The following is a 27897-nucleotide window of genomic DNA, read 5'->3' as shown; positions in this document are numbered from 1 at the left end:
TGCTTCATCTATTAGAATGTTTCCCAGTCATTGTTGCATCATTAGTTAGAATGTTTCCCCGTCATTGTTGCTTCATCAGTTAGAATGTTACCCTGTCATTGTTGCTTCATCTATTAGAATATTTCCCTGTCATTGTTGCTTCATCTATTAGAATGTTTCCCTGTCATTGTTGCTTCATCAGTTAGAATGTTTCCCAGTCATTGTTGCTTCATTATTTAGAATGTTTCCCTGTCATTGTTGCTTCATCTATTAGAATGTTTCCCTGTCATTGTTGCTTCATCAGTTAGAATGTTACCCTGTCATTGTTGCTTCATCTATTACAGTATTTCCCTGTCATTGTTGCTTCATCAGTTAGAATGTTACCCTGTCATTGTTGCTTCATCTATTAGAATGTTACCCTGTCATTGTTGCTTCATCTGTTAGAATGTTTCCCTGTCATTTTTAGCTCACCTGAGCAATGCTCAGGTGAGTTTTTCTGATCGCTCGATGTCCGGCGTCTGTCGTCCGTCGTCTGTCGTCTGTCGTCTGTCGTCCGTCGTCTGTCAACATTTAGCTTGTGTATGCGATAGAGGCTATATTTTTCAATTAATCTTCATGAATATTGGTCAGAATGATAACCTTGATGAAATCTAGGCCGAGTTCGAAAATGGGTCATCTCGGGTCAAAAACTAGGTCACTAGGTCAAATCAAAGAAAAACCTTGTGTATGCGATAGAGGCTGTATTTTTCATTTAATCTTCATGAATGTTGGTCAGAATGATAACCTTGATGAAATCTAGGCCGAGTTCGAAAATGGGTCATCTCGGGTCAAAAACTAGGTCACTAGGTCAAATCAAAGAAAAACCTTGTGTATGCGATAGAGGCTGTATTTTTCATTTAATCTTCATGAATATTGGTCAGAATGATAACTTTGGTGAAATCTAGGCCGAGTTCGAAAATGGGTCATCTCGGGTCAAAAACTAGGTCACTAGGTCAAATCAAAGAAAAACCTTGTGTATGCGATAGAGGCGGTATTTTTCAATTAATCTTCATGAATATTGGTCAGAATGATAACCTTGATGAAATCTAGGCCGAGTTCGAAAATGGGTCATCTCGGGTCAAAAACTAGGTCACTAGGTCAAATCAAAGAAAAACCTTGTGTATGCGATAGAGGCTGTATTTTTCAATTGATCTTCATTAATTTTGGTCAGAATGATTGCCTTGATGAAATCTAGGCCGAGTTCGAAAATGGGTCATCTCGGGTCAAAAACTAGGTCACTAGGTCAAATCAAAGAAAAACCTTGTGTATGCAATAGAGGTGGTATTTTTCAATTGATCTTCATGAATTTTGGTCAGAGTGATTACCTTGATGAAATCTAGGCCGAATTCGAAAATGGGTCATCTGGGTTCAAAAACTAGGTCACTAGGTCATATCACGTAAAATCCTTGTGTATGCGATAGAGGCTGTATTTTTCAATTGAACTTCATGAATTTTGGTCAGAATGGTACCCTTGATGAAATTTAGACCAAGTTCGAAAATGGGTCATCTGGGGTCAAAAACTAGGTCACTAGGTCAAATCAAAGAAAAAACCTTGTGTATGCAATAGAGGCGGTATTTTTCAACTGATCTTCATGAAATTTAGCCAGAATGATTACCTTGATAAAATCTAGGCCGAGTTCGAAAATGGGTCATCTGGGGTAAAAAACTAGGTCACTAGGTCAAATCGAAGAAAAACATTGTGTATGCAATAGAGGATGTATTTTTCAATTGATCTTCATGAAATTTGGTCAGAGTGATTGCGTTGATGAAATCTAGGTCGATTTTGAATATGGGTTATCTGAGGTCAAAAACTAGGTCACTAGGTCAAATTAAAGAAAAATCTTGTGTATGCGATAGAGACTGTTTTTTTTCAATTGATTTGTATGAAATTCGGTCAGGTTGATTGCCTTAATGAAATCTAGGTCGAATTTGAATATGGGTTATCTGAGGTCAAAAACTAGGTCACTTGGTCAAATCACAGAAAAAACTTCTGTATGTGATAGAGGCTGTATTTTTCAGTTGATCTTCATGAATTTTGGTCAGAATGATTGCCTTGATAAAATCTAGGTCGAGTTTGAACATGGGTCATCTAGGGTCAAAAACTAGGTCATATCTAAGAAAATGCTTGTTTTATCGCAAGAGACCAATTTTTTGGTCCAATCTTAATGAAAATTGGTCAGAATATTTGTTTCCATGAAATCACTAGGTCAAACATGTTTTACACTGTTACGGAGTGTTTCTTAGGTGAGCGACCTAGGGCCATCTTGGCCCTCTTGTTAGCTCACCTGAGCAGGTGAGTTTTTCTGATCACTCGATGTCCGGTGTCTGTCTGTCTGTCTGTCGTCTGTCAACATTTAGCTTGTGTATGCGATAGAGGCTGTATTTTTCAATTAATCTTCATGAATATTGGTCAGAATGATAACCTTGATGAAATCTAGGCCGAGTTCGAAAATGGGTCATCTCGGGTCAAAAACTAGGTCACTAGGTCAAATCAAAGAAAAACCTTGTGTATGCGATAGAGGCTGTATTTTTCAATTGATCTTCATGAATTTTGGTCAGAATGATAACCTTGATGAAATCTAGGCCGAGTTCGAAAATGGGTCATCTCGGGTCAGAAACTAGGTCACTAGGTCAAATCAAAGAAAAACCTTGTGTATGCGATAGAGGCTGTATTTTTCAATTGATCTTCATGAATATTGGTCAGAATGATTGCCTTGATGAAATCTAGGCCGAGTTCGAAAATGGGTTATCTGAGGTCAAAAACTAGGTCACTAGGTCAAATTAAAGAAAAATCTTGTGTATGCGATAGAGGCTGTATTTTTCATTTGATCTTCATGAATATTGATCAGAATGATTGCCTTGATGAAATCTAGGCCGAGTTCGAAAATGGGTCATCTAGGGTCAAAAACTAGGTCACTAGGTCAAATCAAAGAAAAACCTTGTGTATGCGATAGAGGCGGTATTTTTCAATTGATCTTCATGAATTTTGGTCAGAATGATTACCCTGATGAAATCTAGGCTGAGTTCGAAAATGGGTCATCTCGGATCAAAAACTAGGTCACTAGGTCAAATCAAGGAAAAACCTTGTGTATGCGATAGAGGCTATATTTTTCAACTGATCTTCATGAAATTTAGCCAGAATGATTACTTTGATAAAATCTAGGCCGAGTTCGAAAATCGGTCATCTCGGGTCAAAAACTAGGTCACTAGGTCAAATCGAAGAAAAACATTGTGTATGCAATAGTGGATGTAGTTTTCAATTGATATTCATGAAATTTGGTCAGAGTGATTGCCTTGATGAAATTTAGGTCGAGTTTGAATATGGGTTATCTGAGGTCAAAAACTAGGTCACTAGGTCAAATTAAAGAAAAATCTTGTGTATGCGATAGAGACTATTTTTTTCAATTGATTTTTATGAAATTTGGTCAGGATGATTGCCTTAATGAAATCTAGGTCGAATTTGAATATTGGTCATCTGAGGTTAAAAACTAGGTCACTTGGTCAAATCAAAGAAAAAACTTGTGTATATGATAGAGGCTGTATTTTTCAATTGATCTTCATGAATTTTGGTCAGAATGATTGCCTTGATAAAATCTAGGTCAAGTTTGAACATGGGTCATCTAGGGTCAAAAACTAGGTCATATCTAAGAAAATGCTTGTTTTTATCGCAAGAGACCAATTTTTTGGTCCAGTCTTAATGAAAATTGGTCAGAATATTTGTTTCCATGAAATCACTAGGTCAAACATGTTTTACACTGTTATGGTGTGTTTCTTAGGTGAGCGGCCTAGGGCCATCTTGGCCCTCTTGTTGTTTCATCTATTAGAATGTTTCCCTGTAATTGTTGCTTCATCAGTTAGAATGTTTTCCAGTCATTGTTGCTTCATCAGTTAGAATGTTACCCTGTCATTGTTCCTTCATCTGTTAGAATGTTTCCCTGTCATTGTTGCTTCATCTGTTAGAATGTTTCCCTGTCATTGTTGCTTCATCTGTTAGAATGTTTCCCTGTCATTTTTGTTTCATCTGTTAGAATATTTACCTGTCATTGTTGCTTCATCAGTTAGAATGTTACCCTGTCATTGTTGCTTCATCTATTAGAATGTTTTCCCAGTCATTGTTGCTTCATCAATTAGAATGTTACCCTGTCATTGTTGCTTCATCTATTAGAGTGTGTCCCTGTCATTGTTGCTTCATCTATTAGAATGTGTTCCTGTCATTGTTGCTTCATCAGTTAGAATGTTACCCTGTCATTGTTGCTTCATCTATTAGAATGTTACCCTGTCATTGTTGCTTCATCTGTTAGAATGTTTCCCTGTCATTTTTGTTTCATCTATTAGAATGTTTCCCTGTAATTGTTGCTTCATCAGTTAGAATGTTTCCCAGTCATTGTTGTTCATCAGTTAGAATGTTACCTGTCATTGTTGCTTCATCTATTAGAATGTTTCCCTGTCATTGTTGCTTCATCAGTTAGAATGCTTCCCTGTCATTGTTGCTTCATCTGTTAGAATATTTCCCTGTCATTTTTGTTTCATCTGTTAGAATATTTCCCTGTCATTGTTGCTTCATCAGTTAGAATGTTACCCTGTCATTGTTGCTTCATCTATTAGAATGTTTTCCCAGTCATTGTTGCTTCATCAGTTAGAATGTTTCCCTGTCATTGTTGCTTCATCAATTAGAATGTTACCCTGTCATTGTTGCTTCATCTATTAGAGTGTGTCCCTGTCATTGTTGCTTCATCTATTAGAATGTGTTCCTGTCATTGTTGCTTCATCAGTTAGAATACATCTCAGTCTGTATTACTTTCTCTGTCATACTTGTCTCATCTTTCTGAATAGCATCCTTGCCAATGTTACTTTATCAGCCAGGGTTTCTTTCTCTGTCATAATTATTTGCTGCAACTTCAGCCATTATGGCTCATTTTTTGGCTGCATTTGTCAGAATTACTAAATACATCAAAGCTACTTAATATGTCAGAATTGATTCCTTGTCTTTGTACACATGTATGTTGAATTTCATAAAGGACAAGTGGTTGCCAAACAGAATTTCATAGAGCTGGCAGCTTAATGCCACATTGTTACAAACCTGTTCTGGTCTGTTTCTAGTTGAGCATCAAGGCAAGAGATACAGGACTATTACAGCCCTCTGTATAAAATCATAAAATATTCCTCCCTTATATTGTTCACTGTTCTTGTGGCATATAGTTATTGAAGTGTGTACAAATTTTTGCTTTTCTCCTGTTTATCCCTGAAAAGCTAGATTTTATCTAAATATGATACAGTAATAAATGGACATTCCTCCAAGGCTTTTGTGCAGAAATAAATAAGTTATTGTCTGTTGTTTCATAGTTTTGTTCTCATGCCTGTAAGCTGATTCCATAGGGACTTGAAATCAGATATTTTGAGACTATACTTATTACATGAAGGCTGATCTATAGAGGTCATATTTCCACCCACTCTCTGGACTGGGGAGTTTCATTTATTGGCACCAGACATAATGAATGAAAATTTTGCTGATTTTTCTAGCCCATTTGGAACAAAGCCAGAGCTATTTTGATCTGTGACCTGCAAATGTCTCTAATCCTTCATCTTTTTCATTGAATTACTTCTCATGAATCTGGATTAATTTTCTCCAAACCAGGGGTTTAAAATCCCTCTCGCTCCTTCACATTAGCGAGTTTAAGTCAGGATAAGTGGACCTTGCAGTATACTTGAACAACCCAGTGAGTGGTTTTAATGTTGCAACTTTACCAAAATTCAACAAAAATGTTCTGATTTACCTCTAAAAAAAATAACAATCTTTGAGCCGGTAGACACTTCAAAATTCAATTGCACAATAATTATTAACAGGTGCGCATTAGACCGTGATTATTATTATTATCGATGCAATCATGTACTGTAAGCTTGTCAAGATAAAAGATATTTTATCGGAATTAATGTTATTATAATCACTATTTATTTTCCCATACTTTGTCAAAGCATGTGTTCAAACTCCAAACAAAGCAACATCAGTAGTTTATTTGGAAAGCAGCCTGGTGGTGGCGATGATGAAAACTGGAAAAAGAAAAAGGGAAAAAACGTCTTGCAGAGAAAGGAACTTTAAGCAGAAAGAATAGGATTAAACACAAAAAGGAAACATAGTGTACAAGAAAATATTTTTATTTGCAATTTGTTTGTAGTTAATAATACTGCATTCATAAATGTGACAGTTGTATTAAAAAGAGATCATTAAATTTAGTTGTAATTTTGTTATAGCGAATGAGTAGATTTTACTGGTTACTAGTCCTGCAGGGCGAGCAGTAGGAAAAAACATTTTACACTCGTGCAAATTTGGTCAAAAGCTCAGGTCTGCATGGATCTTTTTCAGATTCTTTGAGATGGTACAACTTGGCTGCACTTATAGTCATGGTTCAAAAATCAGTTTCATGTAATTAACTTGTCTCACAGTTCTAGTCATGGTCCAGAAATCAAAATCATTTGAGCAACTTGTTTCACAGTTATAGTCATGGTACAAAAATCAAGATCATGCGAGCAACTTGCTTAAGTCATACCGTATATACTCTCGTATAAGGCACACTCGCTTATAAGACGCATCCTGATATTGGACTATCGATCGGGGAGGTTTTGCACTGACCCTCATATAAGACGCAGTCATATTTTTATACAAACTATATCAGAAATTTGTAGAGATGCATTATTTTCCCCAACACTCTATGATTTGTAATAGAAAATTGCAGAAAATGGACAATTTTATTGTAAAAATGCAAAAGGTCTTGGTTCACTTATAGGTGAAAATGGCACAACATCAAATGTTGTTGAAATATTATTATAATGAATGATCAACAACTCAGAATGCAAAATCTCATATTTTAATTCATTTGAAATTGTGCTGTTGCCATGGCAACCGATTGATTTTCTTTATGGAAACACGAAAATCTCTTATAACAATTACATCAGAACGTATAATTAACATTCAGATATGCTAAGATATAACCCTAAGCAACGCCTATAATTTGAGGCAAAAAAATATGTGGTTGCCATGGAAACGGAGATAAAAATGAGAATATTTGCTATGTCTGTTTTTTATGGAATAAAACCAATTTAGGTCATTCTTTAAGAAAAATAACATATGTAATTTGTTTGTGAAGATCATTATTCACAAATAATACAATATATTTCTGTTGCTATGGTTACAATGGAGTTGCAGTATATGCTTCAATGAGACAACAATGACGTTTTTGCTAACTTATTGTAGAACACTTTCAGCTTTTACCATTAAATGTAAAAATTTAAAAAAATGCACCACTGTAAAGTGTTCTTCAAACAATGTTTTTTTTTCAAGACATAATATAGAACAACAGAAAAATGTTTCCATGGTTACGCAGTTAATTCCGTAAACATAATACTACATAATCTCATTTAACACACAGTAATAGTTTAAGAAAACTGCCTTATTAAATGTCTTGATCATATTAAAAGTAGGGCTGTCATCGATAGAAACGATATCGATGTATCAACGATATTTTTTTGTCGATCGATGATCGATTCCCATTTTCAAAAATCGATATTTTAAGGAGAGAAAAAACTACCCAAATAAACACGCAGACCCTAAAAAACAACTAAAGTTCACAAAGTTGTAAACTTGGATAAATGCAAAAAAAGGAGTGAAGGCAAAATAAAAATGAAAGATGTTATTAATTTTTATGTATTTCTTTTATTTCATAAATACAAATACAACACAATCAAACAGAAATATGGAAAGTAGGCAATAAAACTTAAAATAGCATTTACAGGAAGGTATATAGTATCATATGAACAAATATGTCGTTAATCTAACTTAATAATCAATATATCGATGTATCGTCGATATTTGTCTTCTGATATATCGGTATCGTCGATACGCCTAAGACCCAATCAATGACAGCCCTAATTAAAAGAGTTAGATGGTACTAACGGCAATAATATATAATTAGACATACAAAAACTAAATTGTTTCCACAATAATCCAATGTATGTTTTACAAATTATACATATATTGTGCTTTCAAGACAGGTTAAATTAATTGTTCATGAAAAGGGAAAATAAACATGATACTGCCTACAGAAATGATTACATGCAGTTTGAATACAGCAGAAAATATTCGTAGATCTATATAATCCAACTGTCGTAATGAAAAAAAATGTACATTACTACCATATATATTACAATTATTGTTGAAAAATCTTCCAGTGATTTAGAGGAATTTCACATTTATATTGTGTTCAGCCTTACATGTATATAGTGAGTCAATATTTAACAAATGCATAGTACTGTTGACACCATAAAATAGTTAATTCAATGTTTACATAAACTTTATGTATCATTTGTTCTTTTTCAAATATATGGAATTTGGGTCTAGTACATCTTCAAAAAATCAAAAACACTTTCAAATTAATCAAAATTTCAGAGCTCTTTCTCTGTATTACTTTAAATGTTAAACACTTTTTTCCATTCATTCTTCGATTTAAATGACTTGAATTATCAATTTTAATGGCTTTGACACTGCTGGCTTTGAGCATACATTGCTGTTGCTGCAAAGGGGCGCTATTTCATTATACAGGTACCACTGTAGACTGGCATCCAGCTCAGGAATGGCAATACGGTTGGTGAATTTGCCTGTCATGCCAACCCCCTGCCTAAAAATATTAATCTCCGTCTCTGTGTTGAAGTTAAAACCCTTCAAGAATACTATCTATACCAGGTCATGCAGAAGACATTCTGTAACGATAAATGTATCAAATATTTAAGACAAAGAACACATAAGCTTTTCATCAATCCTCAACAACAGCATTCCAAAAGACATCCCACACATAATTACATTAAATAACATTTTAGAATTTTATTACAGTAATAACTTCTTTTCATGAAAATATTCAACCATCGCACATATTCTACATCAAGTAAGGGCCATGATTTTGATCTCATTTTAACAAATAGTTCTTTAACCTGGTTAAGAAAAAACAGTTACTTTATTAGAATTATGTTATTTCTGATTAACTTGCTTGCAGTGAGCTAGACACTGTTTAACAACACAAACATAAACAGAAACTGTGGTATTTTAATGTAAGTGGCCTCTTTACAGACATGATCTCTGCAGCAAGTTTTATCAATACTTGATTATTAATAAAAACATAATTGATTAAAGAGGCTCAAGCCAAATATACCTAAACATGTTCATGACTGAATTCTGTATGCCGGGCCTCAATCAGGTTGTACTCCAAGTCATCATGTAGACCCATCATAACAAGCCACATTCCATACCTAAAATTACGGGTATATTTAAACAATGAATTCTTAAACAAAAACTTATAAGTAGCAATAGTGAGTCCTTAGAATATAACATAGCATCACTTTATTAAAACAAATAAATGCCAGCTACACAGTTTATTTTTAGCCCACCATCATCAGATGGTGGGCTATTCAAATCACTCTGCGTCCGTGGTCCGACGTCCGTCCTTCCGTCCTGCCGTCCTTCCGTTAACAATTTCTCGTTATCGCATCTCCTCAGAAACTACTGGGGGGATTTTGACCAAACTTTGTCAGAATGATGTATTGGTACCCTAGTTGTGTCCCCCTGAAAATCAGACTGGTTCAACAATTTATGAGTGAATTATGGCCCTTTGTTTATTTCTTTATTTTACATAGATTTATATAGGGAAAAGCTTTGAAAACATTCTTGTCCAAAACCACAGAGCCTAGGGCTTTGATATTTGGTTTGAAGCATCATCTAGTGGTCCTCTACCAAAATTATTCAAATTATTTCTCTGGGGTCAAATATGGCCCCGCCCTGGGGGTCACATGGTTTATATAGACTTATATAGGGAAAAACTTTGAATAACAGCTTGTCCAAAGCCACAGGGCCTAGGGCTTTGATATTTTGTATGTGACGTTATCTAGTGGTCTTCAATTAAGATTGTTCAAATTATACCCCTAGGGTCAAAAATGGCCCCGCCCTGGGGGTCATATTGTTTACATAGACTTATATAGGGAAAAACTTTGAAAATCTCCTTGTCCAAACCACAAAGCCTAGGGCTTTGATACTTGTAATGTAGCATCATCTAGTGGTTCTCTACCAGGTTTGTTCAAATTATGCCCCTAGGGTCAAAAATGGCCCCGCCCCGGGGGTCACATGGTTCATATAGACTTATATAGGGAAAAGGTTTTAAAATGTTCTTGTCAATAACTACAACATTCAAATTTGGACCACATGTATATTTTTAAGTGGCAAGATGAACCTTGACATGAGTTGACCTTGATTTTGACCTAGTGACCTACTTTCACATTTCTGTAGCTACAACCTTCAAATTTGGACCACATGTATATTTTTGAGTGGCAAGATGAACCTTGATATGAGTTGACCTTGATTTTGACCTAGTGACCTACTTTCACATTTCTGTAGCTACAGCATTCAAATTTGGACCACATGCACAGTTTTGTGCACTGGAAAAAACTTTGACCTTGATTTTGACCTTGTGACCTACTTTCACATTTTTGAAGGTACAGGCTTCAAATTTGGACCATATGCATAGTTCCGTCTTTCAAAATTAAATTTGACATTGATTTTGACCTAGTGACCTACTTTCACATTTCTCAAGCTACAGCCTTCAAATTTTGACCAAGTGCATAGTTTTGTGTACTGAAAAAAACTTTGACCTTCACATTGACCTAGTGACCTACTTTCACATTTTTGAAGGTACAGGCTTCAAATTTGGACCACATGCATAGTTTTGTATTTCGAAATAAAATTTGACCTTGATTTTGACCTAGTGACCTACTTTTACATTTCTCAAGCTACAGCCTTCAAATTTAGACCACTTGCATAGTTTTGTGTACTGAAATGAACTTTGACCTTTACATTGACCTAGTGACCTACTTTCACATTTTTAAGGTACAGGCTTCAAATTCGGACCACATGCATAGTTTTGTATTCCAAAATAAAATTTGACCTTGATTTTGACCTAGTGACCTACTTTTACATTTTTCAAGCTACAGCTTTCAAATTTGGACCACATGCATAGTTTTGTGTACCGAAACAAACTTTGACCTTTACATTGACCTAGTGACCTACTTTCACATTTTTGAAGGTACAGGCTTCAAATTTGGACCACATGCATAGTTTTGTATTCCAAAATAAAATTTGACTTTGATTTTGACCTAGTGACCTACTTTTACATTTCTCAAGCTACAGCCTTCAAATTTAGACCACTTGCATAGTTTTGTGTACTGAAATGAACTTTGACCTTAAGATTGACCTAGTGACCTACTTTCACATGTCTGTAGCTACAGGCTTCAAATTTAGACCACATGCATAGGATTGTGTACCGAAACAAACTTTGACCTTGACATTGACCTAGTGACCTACTTTCACATTTCTCAAGCTACAGCTTTCGAATTGGGACCACATGCACAGTATTGTGTATGGAAATGAAATTTGACCTTGAGCTAGTCAATAAGTCTAGAAATTTGGAACACTCAAAAATGGCACATTGGTGGGCGCCAAGATCACTCTGTGATCTCTTGTCTTACAAACACACCTAAGTCTTAATAAAGTATGTTGTGTAAGTATGCAATATTCAAGTTGTTATTCAATGTTTATCAGTGGAGATATTATTTTTCATTTAGATAAAATGATGCACATTATATATATAAACTGGAAACTAGTGACTTTCCAAACTGAAGTGTATAAACACACTGTGAAATTAAATATTTCAACATCAAATTCTGTGTGCTTAATAAATATTTCTTTATTTATTGGGAATTCTTACCTTATTACAACACTTTTCTTATTTTTTCCACTATAATTGTCCATATGTAATGAAACATTCTTTTCTCCATAGCCATAATGCTTGAAGTGATGGTGGACCATAGATACCACACTGTTTGCTCCTCTTCCAACAGCAGTACTCTACTTTTCATACAAAAACAAGAACAGTTTATAAGAAATGTATTAAATTCCCATCAAAAATGGAGTGAATCAACACTTACCAAACAGTTCATCCTTTCTTATAGATATTGCTTAACATTAACTTGTATTTATCAAAATTTAATTGAATTCCAATTCACAGTGCTTATGATATAGCATCTTTATTATAAAGCAATGCAGTATTTTCAACCCAATTTCAGGGATTTACAGAAAGTTCAGTGAAAAAAAAAAACCCATAGAAATTAGTAATATCAAGTCTTAACAAAACATAACTTCCTTTAGATAATTTTACTTGACAAAATTTCTGCAAAGGTGTCACTATAATTCCAATGTTAAATGTGCACTGCAGTCTGAAGCTTTTATTCATAGTCATGATATGTTTGAAGACTATGGAATTTAATTTAGTGATATATGGAATTACATAGTTAAAATTGATATTGAAAAAGTGCATTTGAGGATATTGACACTGATATGAATGTAAACACTAACTTCAAAATCTTATACCTGTATGAGGATTCACAGAAATACAAGGGCCCTACTTGCTGAGCATAGTATGGGGTCAATACTTGTTGAGCACTCAAAACTGCAGTGAAACTTTATATTTCTTACTGCTGGAGGTTACCCTGAAAAATATAAAAAAAAAGAATTTCTCATTTATTTAGTAGCCTACCAGCATGCTGTCTACCAGTAATGGCAGTAGTGAGAATGAAAACAAGTAGTTTTTATTGTAATTTGCATGTAGATTTTTTAAGAAATTTTCAGGAGGTCTATTTTAGTTGCTATAATTACAACAAAAAGTGACAATTTAAAACACCACTTTTTCTGTTCACATCTGTGACAGTTTAAACAATGTACAATATCATGTAATATTGGGCTATTCAAGAAAATATCCACTCCCTCCCTGTGGAAGCAGTTTTTTTGGTACAACCTGAGAGGAGGGGAGGTGGGGGTATTTGGAGGGATCCTATTGGGAGGAAGGGGAGGGGGGTGTTTGAGGTAACCGGGGTGTGGGAGGGGGGTATTTGAGGTAACCGGGGTGTGGAAGGGGGAGGGGGGATATTTTCTGAAATAACCCGAGAGGAGGGGAGGGGGAGTATTTGGAGGGATCCTATTGGGAGGAAGGGGAGGGGGGTATTTTCAGGCAACCGGGGTGGGGGAGAGGGGGTGGGGTAAAATGTCTCCAGGAATGGGGGGTGGGGGGGGGTTAATTTTCTCTGAAAAAACTGCTTCCACATTGGGGGGTGGATATTTTCTGGAATAGCCCATTCCTGTTCATCAGTTCATTTACCTCTTTATAATTTCTAGATAGAAAGTTTCATACAGAATGTAGGCCTACTTAACATAGTAGATGCCCGACTGTCTTGGCTACAAGTATATTCTGCCATCATGAAAACTTACAAATACACAGGAAAGATATTAAAAGTATTTGACAGCAGACCCCTTACAGAAGAAAAAGGCCTGCTGCGTACTCTTGCTGTGTACATACAGCGTATATGATGCGTACATGATGTGTACTGAAGTCAAGGGCTTTAAATAGTACGCAGGATATACACCGCACATACACCGATAGTACGTTTGTAGTACACTTTTGACATGCAAATGAGCTCTGCCGCATACTACTTGCTGCGTACATGCTGTGGACTACATAGTACACAGGATGTACGCTGGAGGAATTTAGTATGCGGGAAATAGTACGCAGCATGTACGCGGCACATACACTTTTCACATGCAAATGAGCCTGCGGTGTACTACCCCTGCGGCGTACATGCTGTGTACTCCTGTGGCGTACATGCTGTGTACTTCTGCGGCGTACATGCTGTGTACTCCTGCGGCGTATATGCTGTGTACTCCTGGCCCGAGTCCTGCGGCGTACATGCTGTGTACTCCTGCTGCATACATGCTGTGTACTCTTGTGATAATGTAAATTCCTTACCCCACCAACTTTTGTATGCAAATGCTGATCATTTGGACAGAAAGAAACAGAAAAAAGATAAGTGACATGCATCAATAAGTATTTACCCTTACCAAAATAATGTAGACTGATGTTATCAAATAAATTAGTACGCTTTCCTTCATCCACTTTTCAATGAAATAAATCAATTTTTGTAGCATGTAATTTGGTAAACATTTGAAGAAAATGGCGTAACTGCATCAAGGGGAAACAACTTTAATGCAACTAAATATAAGTGTTATGATTTATTATAGATGATGTGTGCGTACTATGTATTTATTTTGATTAAAATCCATCTGAGAACAATCTAGGACTGGAATTATATAAGCATTTATACACTTTTATGTCCGTAAAAAGTAGCGCACCAAAAAATTTTGGATTCATTTTTTCCAATGGGGCGAGCGCAATATAGAGCTGAAAATATACGAGCGGCAAATCCGATGAACAACTTTTTAATCTGGTGAGGCCTTAATGAGTTAACATAATGAGCAGTAAAGCCTTTATAAAACATGATAGAATGGTGTTTTGCTTAAGAGTATTCAAATAACAGTGAGAGCTATTAATTCTTCTCATTCGGGCGCTGTTGAGGCATTATTTTGGTAATTATTTCATGTATTACAAAATGTAATGCAACGAAGTTCAAATAAGGCTTTTCAATTATCCAAGTTAGAAAGCTCCAGGATTAATTCAAAATGAAAAAGAATATATTTTTACACTGCATGCAAGGTGCAGCTCAGAAATCACTAAGATGTAAGCTTCACAAATGAACATTGCAAATAGTAAATGGCAAATTTTCATTGTTCAGAATACCAGTAATCTGAACTATTCTATGCTATTAAGATAAAAGTTACTCGGAAATCAAGTTCTTGCTTCCAAAAAAAAAAAAATGTACAAATCCTTCCTGCATGAAGTGTACTTCAGACTTTTACCTAAAAAAATTCAAAGTATAAACACCAAAAGAAAATGAACAAGTCCCTCCCACATATATGAAGTTTACTTCAGACTTTAACTTATAAAAAAAAAACTGAGTATAAATGCCAAAAGAAATTGTACAAGTCTTTCCCGCGTATATGAAGTGTACTGCACAAATTTCAAAGTATCTGCAGTGTACATGCAGTGTACTATTTTCTTGTACAAGTCCCTCCTGTGTACATGCAATGTACTCCTTAAATTTTCAGAGTCTGTGCTGCGTACTTGAAGTGTACTAGTGACCTCCTGCGTACATGCTGTGTACTCGTCGAAATAGTACGCGGCATGTATGCGGCATGCGGTGTATGTAAAATGTACTCCTCTGGCGTACTGCTGTGTTCGCGGCATATACACAGCAAATACACAGCATGTACGCCACAGAGGCTTGCTTCTGTAAGGGACAGTCGAATCGAAATGTCAACACTGCTATTTTTCGCTGCAAAGTTGTATCTTCGATAAGTCAGCAAACGAAGCGGTCTGTCCATTTTGTTTTGCCTCCAATTACGAATAAATTTATAATGAAAATTAACACTTACCATAACAATTATTAAATCCGCCATGCACTTTAAATGTCCGCGTATATTCAGAGCAATAACTGCATGTATTCTCTTACCCAGTTTCAGACATGTATCCACCGATAATGGCGTGTTGATTTCAAAGGGAAACAATTCGCTAATTCACTCATTAGGTTTGTGATATTTCACTAAATGTTGAAACATTTAAACTTAAAAATCTTCGTCCGATATTATTGATTTTAACACTAGCTCTAATGGTTGTTGCTTGAAAAACAAATTAATGAAAACAAATATTTAATTAAGTGACGTCAACTTCAACGTCATTTTACCGAAATCGAGGCTTGTGTAATTTCGGATAAAAATGTGTCTCTAAGACGGACGTTTTTTTTCGTTTTTTAATATGGCGGCATTGCTCACCAGCGATGATTTTTGCACTCTTTGTTGGTTTTTAATGTACGAAGTAGTGGTTAAAGTATTAAGACTGGTAAAGGATGCCGCCAGGGCGAAAATCATAAATAAAGTCTCAAATTTCATGGAAAATTCACATTTTTTTGGAAAGTGGAGCATGTTTGGAGTAATATATAAACACAACAACACATTATTTTTCTAAGTTTATTACTTATATATGAAGCATTGTGTTTACTTGTTACGAACAGCATATGTATCAATGTAGAATAAGTAATGTATAATATGGCAAAATTCGGTGCCATTTTCATACATTAGTGAACCAAGCCCTTTAAATGAATTAGTAACAGCGGAAAAAGGTTAAAGAAAGGCTGAAATTTTGACAATATTCGCCGATTTTAATTTTAAAAGAACTTGCAGACTTGTTTTATATTATGTTGAATAAAATAAAGTATTTTAAAATCCAATTTCGTGTGTAAACATGCAATGTAATAACTTCTAAACGGCGAAATGACGTCTAGAAAACGGCGGAAAATTGATGATTTTCGCCGATTTTATTTTTGAAAGAATTTGAAAACCTGTTTCATAATATGTAGAATAAAATAAAGTATTCTTAAATCCACTTTCATTGATAATAATATGCACAAAAAATCTCCGAAACAGGGAAATTATGTCTAGAATTACGTCTAGGAATTTGATGATATTCGCCCATATTACTCAATGCTTAGAAACGCTGAATGTTCGGCCATGTTTCCATAACAGTAACACAGAATGTTTAGGAAAATAATGTATTTCTTGCAATTATTCGAGGATACGCAATTTTTAAATTGCTTTCAAAGGATCTCCCATACATGTTCAGGATTTTTCATTCGAACATGCGCTGCATACAGTGAGAGAATTAATGAGATTAAAATTAATATCCTCACCAATTTATCACATATTTCAAACACACAAAATTAATCATATAATTTTAAAACATGTGTGTACACATATTGCAAACAAATTGACAGATAAGTTATCGACACTTTAATCTTCAAACAAAATTTTAACATCAAGTTCATTTCATCAGTTTTTCATATCACATTTATTGCAAATTTAAATGACTTTAACACCACGACCAGTCATAAAATCAATGAATCTCAATGAATCTTGATAGCGTCATCACCGTTATTCACAGTTATTTTCTTGCATCAGATCTTACATCACATCATCAAACCCCTCAAATTCCTCATCATCGCTATCACCAAATAATTCATCAAATTGTTCACTTGTAATGTTTTCATCATATATCCACTGATCATCACATTCATCATCACTGATATCATCTGTACCAGCATCTGTGGCTTCTTCGCAGTCGCGCACTAAGTCACTGAATAGTTCATCATCTTGTGTACCGTCCATTGAGTTCAAGATTCCACATTTGAGGAAGGATTTGATTACCATTTCATGGGGAATTTCATTCCACGAATCTATCACCCACTGGCACACTAATGCATGATCTGGACGCTTAAGATTGCCAGCCTTCGTAAGCTGCTTTTCATCGTTAACCATCCATTCATTCCATTTGTTTCTCATGTTCATTTTAAACGGTTTATTTAAACATACATCCAGAGGTTGTAACACAGAAGTACATCCTCCTGGGATCACACTGATATGAGCGACGCGATTTCAATTTATTCGTCACTTTTTCAAGAAGATGAGCCCTAAATATGTCCCACAGTAACAATGATTTATGATTCAACAAAGCGCCAGGACGTTGGAACCAAACTTCTTCAAGCCATTTCATAAGAACACATTCATCTACCCAACCTTTATCCTGCACAAACACCACGATGTCAGAAGGTAACTTTTCTTTCGGCATGGTTTTCCGCTTAAACACTACTGCGGGTTTCAGCTTTGTTCCGTCGGCCAGACATGATAACACTACCGTAAAATGGGCTTTTTCACTGCCGGACGTTTTCACAGTTACTGATTTAGTCCCTTTAATATCAACTGTTTGATTGCCCGGCATGTCGAAGAACATCGGCGTTTCATCCATATTTCCTATAACACCCAAATCAAAATCATGTCCCTTTCTGAAATCAGTCACAAACTTATTAAAAGAGTCATCCTTATTGTCTAGATCTTTCGGCAATTTCTGCGCGATGTGTGTTTTCTATCTCAATACCAGATCTTCATGAATCGCGAGCACCAACCACTTGAAGCTATAAACTCTGAATATCCATTTTCCTTCGCAAGTTGTAACGCTCGAAAACGGATCGTGGCACGTGTAACAATATATCCATTGTTGCGCGTATCTATAATCCAGTCTTTCAACTTTCCCTCAGTATCATCATACGGCGATATCACAGTTCTCATTTTCTTCACAGATCTAGAATCAGCGTTTAACATTTTGGTTTCTTTATTTCTCCAATCTCTCACCATTTTTTCTGTCGCACCAAATTCTCTTTCGGCAGCGCGGTTTGAATTTGCTTTTGCATATTCCACAACTTTAAGTTTAAATGTCACATCGTAAGAATTCCTTTTGCGTTTAATTGTTTCGGCAATTAAGGTGACAATAACGTATCGATTGATTACTGATAAGATAGCAAACCAGGTGGCGAGATTAGGATACATGTACTTTTATGGCAGTAAATCTGACAAATTTGTCAATCAAATATGGATATGCCCACTTCGAAATGTTATCCAATCATATTCGAGTTCCGAGTAGCTAGACATCTCTACTGTACCTTCATTTGACTAGAGGGCAGAATTAAAATAATTGCAGCCGACTATTCTGTGAAGTCACCAATTAACATCAATCAGTGTTTATGATACATCTATTTCTATACACGTGTTTACTTAACAGTTTGCAACTTCAGATGATTTATAATGGATGCGGTTTAACAGTTTACACTTGCAACAATTATAGTACCGTATCATATGCAATTGGCAATAATTAACTTTTAATAACTTTCGGTTTGCGGGCGGTGAAAAAGTATTTTCTTTGCTCAATTATATCAGTCATTTCCAATTTAACTAAAGCTAATTCTTCAGATTTTCTGAAAGAATTTTGATTTTAAAAGAAAAAAAATACATTTGTAAATAAAAAATTTCGATATTAAACTATCAAATCGTAAAATAAGTAAGAAATGGATCGTTATTGAGGACCGAAACACGGTGCGTGTCCGTTTAGATTTTAATACCGATATGCAATGGCTGATGAAAAACGTAAGTAGCGGGTTGCAGACTCGGAAAAAATACATTTGTAAATAAAATATACTTTCGATATTAATATATCAAATCATAAAATAAGTAAATAATAAATCTTTATAGCGGACCGAAATACGGTACGTGTCCGTAAAGTTTTTAGCACTGCTATGCGCAATGGCTGCCGAAAAACGAAAGTACATGTCTGCAGACGTGGAAATAAGATGCCCTAGCTTAGCTGTAAACTCGGGACTTTTTAAAATTTTTCACTTAATTTTCTTGTAGTATGCGCTTATAAGACGCCTGCCCTTCATGGAACCGAAGATATGATCCCAAAAACTGTGTCTTATATGCGAATATAGACAGTAGTCCAAAAGTCAAGATCTTGTTAAGCTTTAGCAACTTGTTTCACAGTTCTAGTCATGGTCAAAAAATCAAGATCATATGAACAACTTGTTTCACAGTTCTAGTCATGGTCCAGAAATGAAGGTCATGTTAGCAACTTGTTTCACAGTTCTAGTCAAGGTAAAAGAATCAAGGTCATGTGAACAACTTGTTTCACAGTTACAGTCATGGTCCAAAAATCAAGATTATGTGAGCAACATGTTTCACAGTTATACATAGTCATTGTAAAAAATTCAATGTCAAGTAAGTAACTTTGGGTATCATGGCCCTCTTGTCTATTATATGAGATTAAATAATCTTAATGTATTGATATAATTAGATTACACTGTGCTTGCCGTTTCTATGAATTCATACATAATTATTTATTTTGGAGATTTGAAAAAAATTGGCTAATAGGAAAATGTTGTGAGATGCAGTTGAACAAACTTTACAGTGAGTTAGGAAAGTTTTTTGTCTGATCTGTTGAAGTAGTGTTTTCCTCTGTTATCTAGTATATGGAAAATGGTAAATAGAAAACATCTTGAGTGAACATGGCTTTGATTGATGTGTGTTTTATTGACCCTTGCTTGTCTTAAGCCACAAGTCTTTTCAGGTTCCTGGATGAAAGGTTATTGACATTAGAAATCTAAAAGATGGGCATAAAACAGATCAAAACTGTCTTGGATCTGAATGATACTGAACTTGTTTTCAGCTCACCTGAATTTTGTTCAGGGTGAGCCATTAGTATAGGTGGATGGTCCTTCATCCATCAACCTCCATCAACATTTTTACTTAAAAATCTTCTCCTCTGACATTGCTAAAAATAATTAAACCTTTAAACAACTTATTCTCATGAACCACTTGATGGATCTTCCCAAAACAGGTCAGTCAATTCTTTGTGTTGACGTCACCCAAATTTGATACTCAAAAGGTTCTACTTGGCCCTTTTAGAGAGCTAAAAGTAAAAAATATTTAAACACCAGAGTTGTCTTTAGCATTCTTGTGTAGTTTTTAGCTCAACTATACGAAGTATGGAGAGCTATCCTACTCGACCTGGCGTCGGCATTGGCGTCCTTCCACCTCCGCACTTTGGTTAAAGTTTTGATGCACTTTCTCTTTATCTTTGTTATTACTTGATGGATTTACTTCAAACTTAAAGTAGTTGTTCCTCATCATCACCCACATCATATGGCACAACGGTCATAACTCTGGCATCAATATTTGATGAATTATCCCCCCTTTTTACTCAGAATTTAAGGTTAAAGTTTTGGTGCACTTTCACTTTATCTCAGTTATTACTAAATGGATTTGATTCAAACTTAAAATAGTTGTTCAACATCATCACCCACATCATATGGCACAAGGGTCATAACTCTGGCTCCAATATTTCATGAATTATCCCCCTTTTTACTTAGAATTTCAGGTTAAAGTTTTGGTGCACTTTCACTTTATCTCAATTATAACTAAGTGGATTTGATTCAGACTTAAAATAGTTGTTCAACATCATCACTCACATCATATGACACAAGGGTCATAACTCTTGCACCATTATTTCATGAATTATCCCCCCTTTTTACTTAGAATTTCAGGTTAAAGTTTTTGTGCACTTTCACTCCATCTCAGTTATTGCTAAATGGATTTGATTCAAACTTAAAATAGTTGTTCAGCATCATCACTCACATATGACACAAGGGCCATAACTCTTGCACCATTATTTCATGAATTATCCCCCTTTTTACTTACAATTTCAGTTTAAAGTTTTGATGCACTTTCACTCTAACTCAGTTATTACTGAATGGATTTGATTCAAACTTAAAATAGTTGTTTCACCTTATCACCCACATCATATGATACAAGGTCCATAACTCTGGCACCAGTTTTTCATGAATTATGCTCCTTTTTTTTAGCTCACCTGCTCAAAGGTGAGCTTTTGTGATTGCCCTGTGTCCGTCGTCCGTCGTCAGTCGTCAACAATTTGACTGTTAACAACTTAGAGGTCACAATTTTGGCCCAAACTTAATGAAACTTGGTCAGAATGTTACCCTCAATAAAATCTTGGACGAGTTTGATATCGGGTCATCTGGGGTTAAAACCTAGGTCACCAGGTCAAATCAAAGGAAAAGCTTGTTAACACTCTATAGGTCACAATTTGGGCCCAATCTTAATGAAACTTGGTCAGAATGTTACTCTCAATAAAATATTGGACGAGTTTGATATTGGGTCAATCGGGGTCAAAAACTAGGTCACCAGATCAAATCAAAGGAAAAGCTTGTTAACACTGTAGATGCCAGATTTATGACTGTATCTTCATGAAACTTGGTCAGTATGTTAGTCTCGATGATCTATAGGCCAAGTTCAAATCTGGGTCAGATGGGATCAAAAACTAGGTCACTAGGTCAAATCAAAGGAAAAGCTTGTTAACACTCTAGAGGCCACATTTATGACTGTATCTTCATGGAACTTGGTCAAAATGTTAATCTTAATGATGTTAAGGTCCAGTTTGAATCTGGGTCATGTAGGATCAAAATATAGGTCACAAGTTCAGATCAAAGGAAAAGCTTGTTAACACTTTAGAGGCCACATTTATGACCATATCTTAATGAAACATGGTCAAAATGTTAGTCTTGATGATCTTTAGGCCAATAGGTCAGGTGAGCGATACAGGGCCTTCGTGGCTCTCTTGTCTTAGAATTAAAGGTTAATTTTGATGCATTTTCACTGTATCTCAAGTTATTACAAAATGTATTTGACCAACATGACACAAGGTGCATTACTGTTGCACCAATATTTCATGAATTATGCCCCCTTTTTGCTAAGAATTATACTTAATATTTAATGTTTTGATACACTTGATCCTTCTCTCTCTTATTACTTAATACTTTTGACACAGACTCAAGCTATTATCCATTATTTCATCCACGTTGGAGTCATTAAACACTCAAGTGACAGCTCCAGCCTCGTCAAATGTGCCCAGTTTCACTATCCAGCATCGAAATAGTCGAGCGCGCTGTCTCCTGTGACAGCTCTTGTTAACTCACCAGAGCACGAAGTGCTCAATGTGAGCTATTGGGACCGGTGATTGTCTGGCATCCGTCAACATTTGTTACACTCTAGAGGCTACATTTATTACCCTATTTTCATGAAACTTGGTCAGAATGTTTATCTTGATCATGTTTAGGCTAAATTCGAAACTGGGTCATGTGGGATCAAAAACTAGGTCACTAGACCAGATCAAAGGAAAATATTGTTAACACTCTAGAGACCACATTTTAAGTTTGAAACTCATGAGAATTGGTCAGAATGTTTGTCTTGATGACCTCTAGGTCAAGTTCGAATCTGGGTCATGTGGGGTCAAAAACTAGGTCACCCGGTCAAATCAGAGGAAAAGCTTGTTAACACACTGAGGGCCGCATTTATGACCCTATCTTCATGAAACTTGGTCAGGAGGTTTATCTTGATGATCTTGAGGCCAAATTCGAAACTGGGTCATGTGGGTTAAAAACTAGGTCACTAGGCCAGATCAAAGGAAAATCTTGTTAACACTCTAGAGACCACATTTTAAGTTTGAAACTCATATGAATTGGTCAGAATGTTTGTCTTGATGACCTCTAAGTCAAGGTCAAATTTGGGTCATATAGGATCAAAAACTAGGTCAGCGGGTCAAATCAAAGGAAAAGCTTGTTAACACTCTAGAGGCCACATTTATGACATGAAACTTAGTCAAAATGTTATCTTGATGATCCCTAGGCCAAGTTTGAATCTGGGTCATGTGGGAATAAAAACTAGGTCACTAGGCCAGATCAAAGGAAAATCTTCTAGAGACCACATTTTAAGTTTGAAACTCATGGGAATTGGTCAGAATGTTTGTTTTGATGAAATCTAGGTCAAGTTCTAATATTGGTAATCTTGGTTCAAAACCAGGTCACCTGGTCAAATCAGAGATGAACCTTGTGTATGCAATAGGGGCTGCATTTTTCATCTGGTGTGCATGAAACTTGGTCAGAATGTTTCTCTATGAAATCTCGGATGAATTTTTATCTGGGTCAAGTAGGGTAAAAAGCTAGGTCACCAGGTCAAATCAATGAAAAAGCTTGTTTACACTCTAGGGGTCGCATTTTTTATTCAATCTTCATAAAACTTGGTCAGAATGTTTGGTATCATGAAGTCTTGCATGATTTCGAATCTAGGTCATGTAGGGTCAAAAACTAGGTCACTTGGTAAAATCAAAGGAAAAGCTTGTTTACACTCTAGAGGTCACTTTTTTGCTCCAATCTTCACAAAACTTTGTCAGAATAATTGTTTCTTGAAATCATGGACGGGTTCTAATCTGGGTCATGTGGGGTGAAAAACTAGGTCACTAGGCCAAATCGAAGAAAAATTTTGTTTACACTCTAGAGGCCACACTTTTGCTCCAGTCTTCATGAAACTAAGTCAGAATGTTTATCTCCTTGAAAACTCAAATGATTTTGAAACTGGGTTATGTGGTGTCAAAAACTGGTCACTAGGTCAAACATGTTTACATTGTTATGGTGTGTTACACTGGTGAGCGACCTAGGGCATCTTGGCCCTCTTGTTTGGTTTAGCTTTGCTACTTTGAAGGGCTGCGAGAGCTGAGAAAGGAAAGGAAAATCTTTAAACAACTTCTTCTCATCTCTCGAACCAATTTATAAATCTTCACCAAACTTGGTCAGTGTTGTCCTTGTATAGACTTCTATAATATTTGTTTAAATGGTTTCAGTTGATATCTTTTTGGGGTTGTGAGAACTAAAAGTAGAAAAACATTTAAATTACTTCAACTTATGAACCACTTGATAGAACTCTACCAAACTTTGACTGTAGCATCCTTGTATAGACCTTTTTAAAAGTTGTTCAATTGATTTAACTTGGCCCATTTAGGGGCTGCAAGAGCTAAAAATAGAGAAAGGACAATTTAATGACTTTTTCTCAACAACATAAATGATCTTCACCAAACTTAGTATGCAACATCCTTGTGTGGTCCACTGTTTTTGTTCAAATCATTCCACTTGACACCTGTTTAGGGCCACCAGAGCTAAACAGTAGAAAAACATTTAAACATTCTTTTCTCATGAACAGCTTGTTGGATCTTCACTAAGCTTGGTCTGAAGCATCCTTGGATAGACCACTCAATGATTCTGCTTGGCCCATTTTAGGAGCCACCAGAGCTTAAATTAGAAAAATCCTTTAACAACAGCTTCTCCTAAACTAAACCACTTGAATGATCTTCATCAAACTTGGTCTCTAGCATCCTTGTATGGTCCTGTGGTTCTGTTTGGCCTCTTAGAGGGGCAACCAAAAATAGAGAGCTAAAAATAAAAAATCTTTTAACAACTTCTTGTCATTAACTACTTGGTCTGTATCGTTTTTCAATGGACCTCCCAGTATTTTCAAATGATTCCACAACCCATTCTTGGGGACTGCCAGAGCTAAAAATTTAATAAACTGCTTTATGGACTTGGTCAGAAGCAAGGTCAGTGTCCTCAGGTGAGCGACTTAGGCCAATTGGGCCACTTTTGTTGTAGAAACTGCATAAACAAAGCTTCTGGATTTGATATGTGTAAGAATGTATAGTAAACTGTGTGGGCAGGCAGCTAAAATTTCTTCAGACTGTAATAATCTTTAGGGATGATGATTTATAGATAAGGCTAAGAGGATTTTCTTCTCTAGCACAGCAGGTCTGCATAATGTGACTAATACACTTGACAGTCCTTTTGCAAACAATTTATAAATTTTGCATTTTTTCAGCTCACCAGAGCATTTTTAGCTCACCTGTCACAAAGTGAGCTTTTGTGATCGCGCAGCGTCCGTCGTCCGTCCGTGCGTGCGTGCGTGCGTAAACTTTTGCTTGTGACCGCTCTAGAGGTCACATTTTTCATGGGATCTTTATGAAAATTGGTCAGAATGTTCCCCTTGATGATATCTAGGTCAAGTTTGAAACTGGGTCACGTGCGGTCAAAAACTAGGTCAGTACGTCTAAAAATAGAAAAACCTTGTGACCTCTCTAGAGGCCATATATTTCACAAGATCTTCATGAAAATTGGTCAGAATGTTCACCTTGATGATATCTAGGTCAAGTTCGAAACTGGGTCACGTGGCTTCAAAAACTAGGTCACTAGGTCAAATAATAGAAAAACCTTGTGACCTCTCTAGAGGCCATATTTTTCATGGGATCTGTATGAAAGTTGGTCTGAATGTTCACCTTGATGATATCTAGGTCAAATTCGAAACTGGGTCACGTGCAGTCAAAAACTAGGTCAGTATGTCTAAAAATAGAAAAACCTTGTGACCTCTCTAGAGGCCATACTTGTGAATGGATCTTCATAAAAATTAGTCAGAATGTTCACCTTGATGATATCTAGGTCAAATTCGAAACTGGGTCACGTGCGGTCAAAAACTAGGTCAGTAGGTCTAAAAATAGAAAAACCTTATGACCTCTCTAGAGGCCATATATTTCATGAGATCTTCATGAAAATTGGTCAACATGTTCATCTTGATGATATCTAGGTCAGATTCGAAAGTGGGTCACGTGCCGTCAAAAACTAGGTCAGTAGGTCAAATAATAGAAAAACTTTGTGACCTCTCTAGAGGCCATATTTTTCAAGGGATCTGTATGAAAGTTGGTCTGAAAGTTCATCTTGATGATATCTAGGTCAAGTTCGAAACAGGGTCATGAGCGGTCAAAAACTAGGTCAGAAGGTCTAAAAATAGAAAAACCTTGTGACCTCTCTAGAGGCCATACTTGTGAATGGATCTCCATAAAAATTGGTCAGAATGTTCATCTTGATGATATCTAGGTCAAGTTCAAAAGTGGGTCACGTGCCTTCAAAAAGTAGGTCAGTAGGTCAAATAATGAAAAAATGTTGTGACCTCTCTAGAGGCCATATTTTTCATGGGATCTGTATGAAAGTTGGTCTGAATGTTTATCTTGATGATATATAGGTCAAGTTTGAAACTGGGTCAACTGGGATCAAAAACTATGTCAGTAGGTCTTATAATAGCAAAACCTTGTGACCTCTCTAGAGGCCATACCCTTGAATGGATCTTCATGAAAATTGGTCAGAATGTTCATCCTTGATGATATCTAGGTCAAGTTAGAAACTGGGTCACGTGCCATCAAAAACTAGGTCAGTAGGTCAAATAATAAAAAAACCTTGTGACCTCTCTAGAGGCCATACGTTTTATGGGATTTGTATGAAAATTGGTCTGAATGTTCCTCTTGATGATATCTAGGTCAGGTTTGAAACTGGGTCAACTGCGGTCAAAAACTAGGTCAGTAGGTCTAAAATTAGAAAAATCTTTTGACCTCTCTAGAGGCCATATTTTTCAATGGATCTTCATGAAAATTGATCTGAATGTTCACCTTGATGATATCTAGGTCAGTTTCGAAACTGGGTCACGTTGGGTCAAAAACTAGGCCAGTAGGTATAAAAATAGAAAAACCTTGTGACCTCTCTAGAGGCCATATTTTTCATGAGATCTTCATGAAAATTAGTGAGAATGTTCACCTTGATGATATCTAGGTAAAGTTCAAAACAGGGTCACGTACCTTCGAAAACTAGGTCAATAGGTCAAATAATAGAAAAACCTTGTGACCTCTCTTGAGACCATATTTTTCAATAGATCTTCATGAAAATTGGTCAGAATTTTTACCTTGATAATATCTAGGTCAAGTTCAAAACTGGGTCACATGAGCTCAAAAAGTAGGTCACTATGTCAAATAATAGAAAAAACGAAGTCATACTCAAAACTGGGTCATGTGGGAACAGGTGAGCGATTCAGGACCATCATGGTCCTCTTGTACTAGATGAGCTATTGTGATCACTTTATGTCCATCAGCTGTTGTCTACACTTTTCTTTACCCAAATGATTGGACTTGGATGCACATAGAGGCCACTAGAGCTAAAAATAGAAAAATCTTCAAACAAGGTCGCCAAAACCGCTGGTCAAATGATTGGACTTGGATGCACATAGAGGCCACTAGGGCTAAAAATAGAAAAATCTTCAAACAAGGTCACCAAAACTGCTGGTCAAATGATTGGACTTGGATGCACATAGAGGCCACTAGAGCTAAAAATAGAAAAATCTTCAAACAAGGTCGCAAAAACCACTGGTCAAATTTTGATATAATTTCTAAAAAATGTTCCTTGGGAGACCCTCTGCCAAGATTTCGCAGATGATTTTGATTTATAAGCAGATATGACTGCACATTTCTCTGTAATGTTAAGGTGTGAACTTAATAAAATCTACATGTCTGAAATTTTTGGTCTGATTTAAAATGATTTCCATCAAATGTTCCTTGGGCGATTGGGTAAACCTTTACAGAGATTGTTCAGAAAAAAAAAAAATCTGCCAGAGGGCATGGTCATTCTGTTACCCTATATAAGGATTGTTCCAATTATTATGTCTCCCACCACACAGCGGTGTGGGAGACATATTGATTTACTCCAGTTTGTGTGTGTGTGTGTCTGTGTGTCTGTCACAAAGCTTGTCCG

General features: G+C 36.0%; 1 protein-coding gene and 1 long non-coding RNA gene across 5 annotated transcripts in view; one reads left to right on the top strand and one right to left on the bottom strand.

The window, feature by feature from the left end:
• The window catches only part of LOC123523369 (1-phosphatidylinositol 4,5-bisphosphate phosphodiesterase beta-4-like), a 227829-nt gene that overhangs the window by 58504 nt on the left and 141428 nt on the right, over window positions 1-27897 (top strand). The gene's annotated exons all lie outside the window — the stretch shown is intronic.
• Window positions 6866-16115, bottom strand: LOC128557389 (uncharacterized). The gene is made up of 5 exons (XR_008371146.1): window positions 15431-16115; window positions 12479-12597; window positions 11817-11959; window positions 9216-9312; window positions 6866-8769 (listed from the first exon to the last, which is right to left on the bottom strand). It is a non-coding gene; the product is annotated as an uncharacterized LOC128557389 (long non-coding RNA).

The sequence above is a fragment of the Mercenaria mercenaria genome, chromosome 1 (genome assembly GCF_021730395.1).
Source record: "Mercenaria mercenaria strain notata chromosome 1, MADL_Memer_1, whole genome shotgun sequence".
In the NCBI taxonomy this organism is placed as follows: Eukaryota; Metazoa; Mollusca; class Bivalvia; order Venerida; family Veneridae; genus Mercenaria; species Mercenaria mercenaria.
Note: the sequence above shows the minus strand (reverse complement) of the source record. Positions and strands in the feature narration are given on the sequence as shown.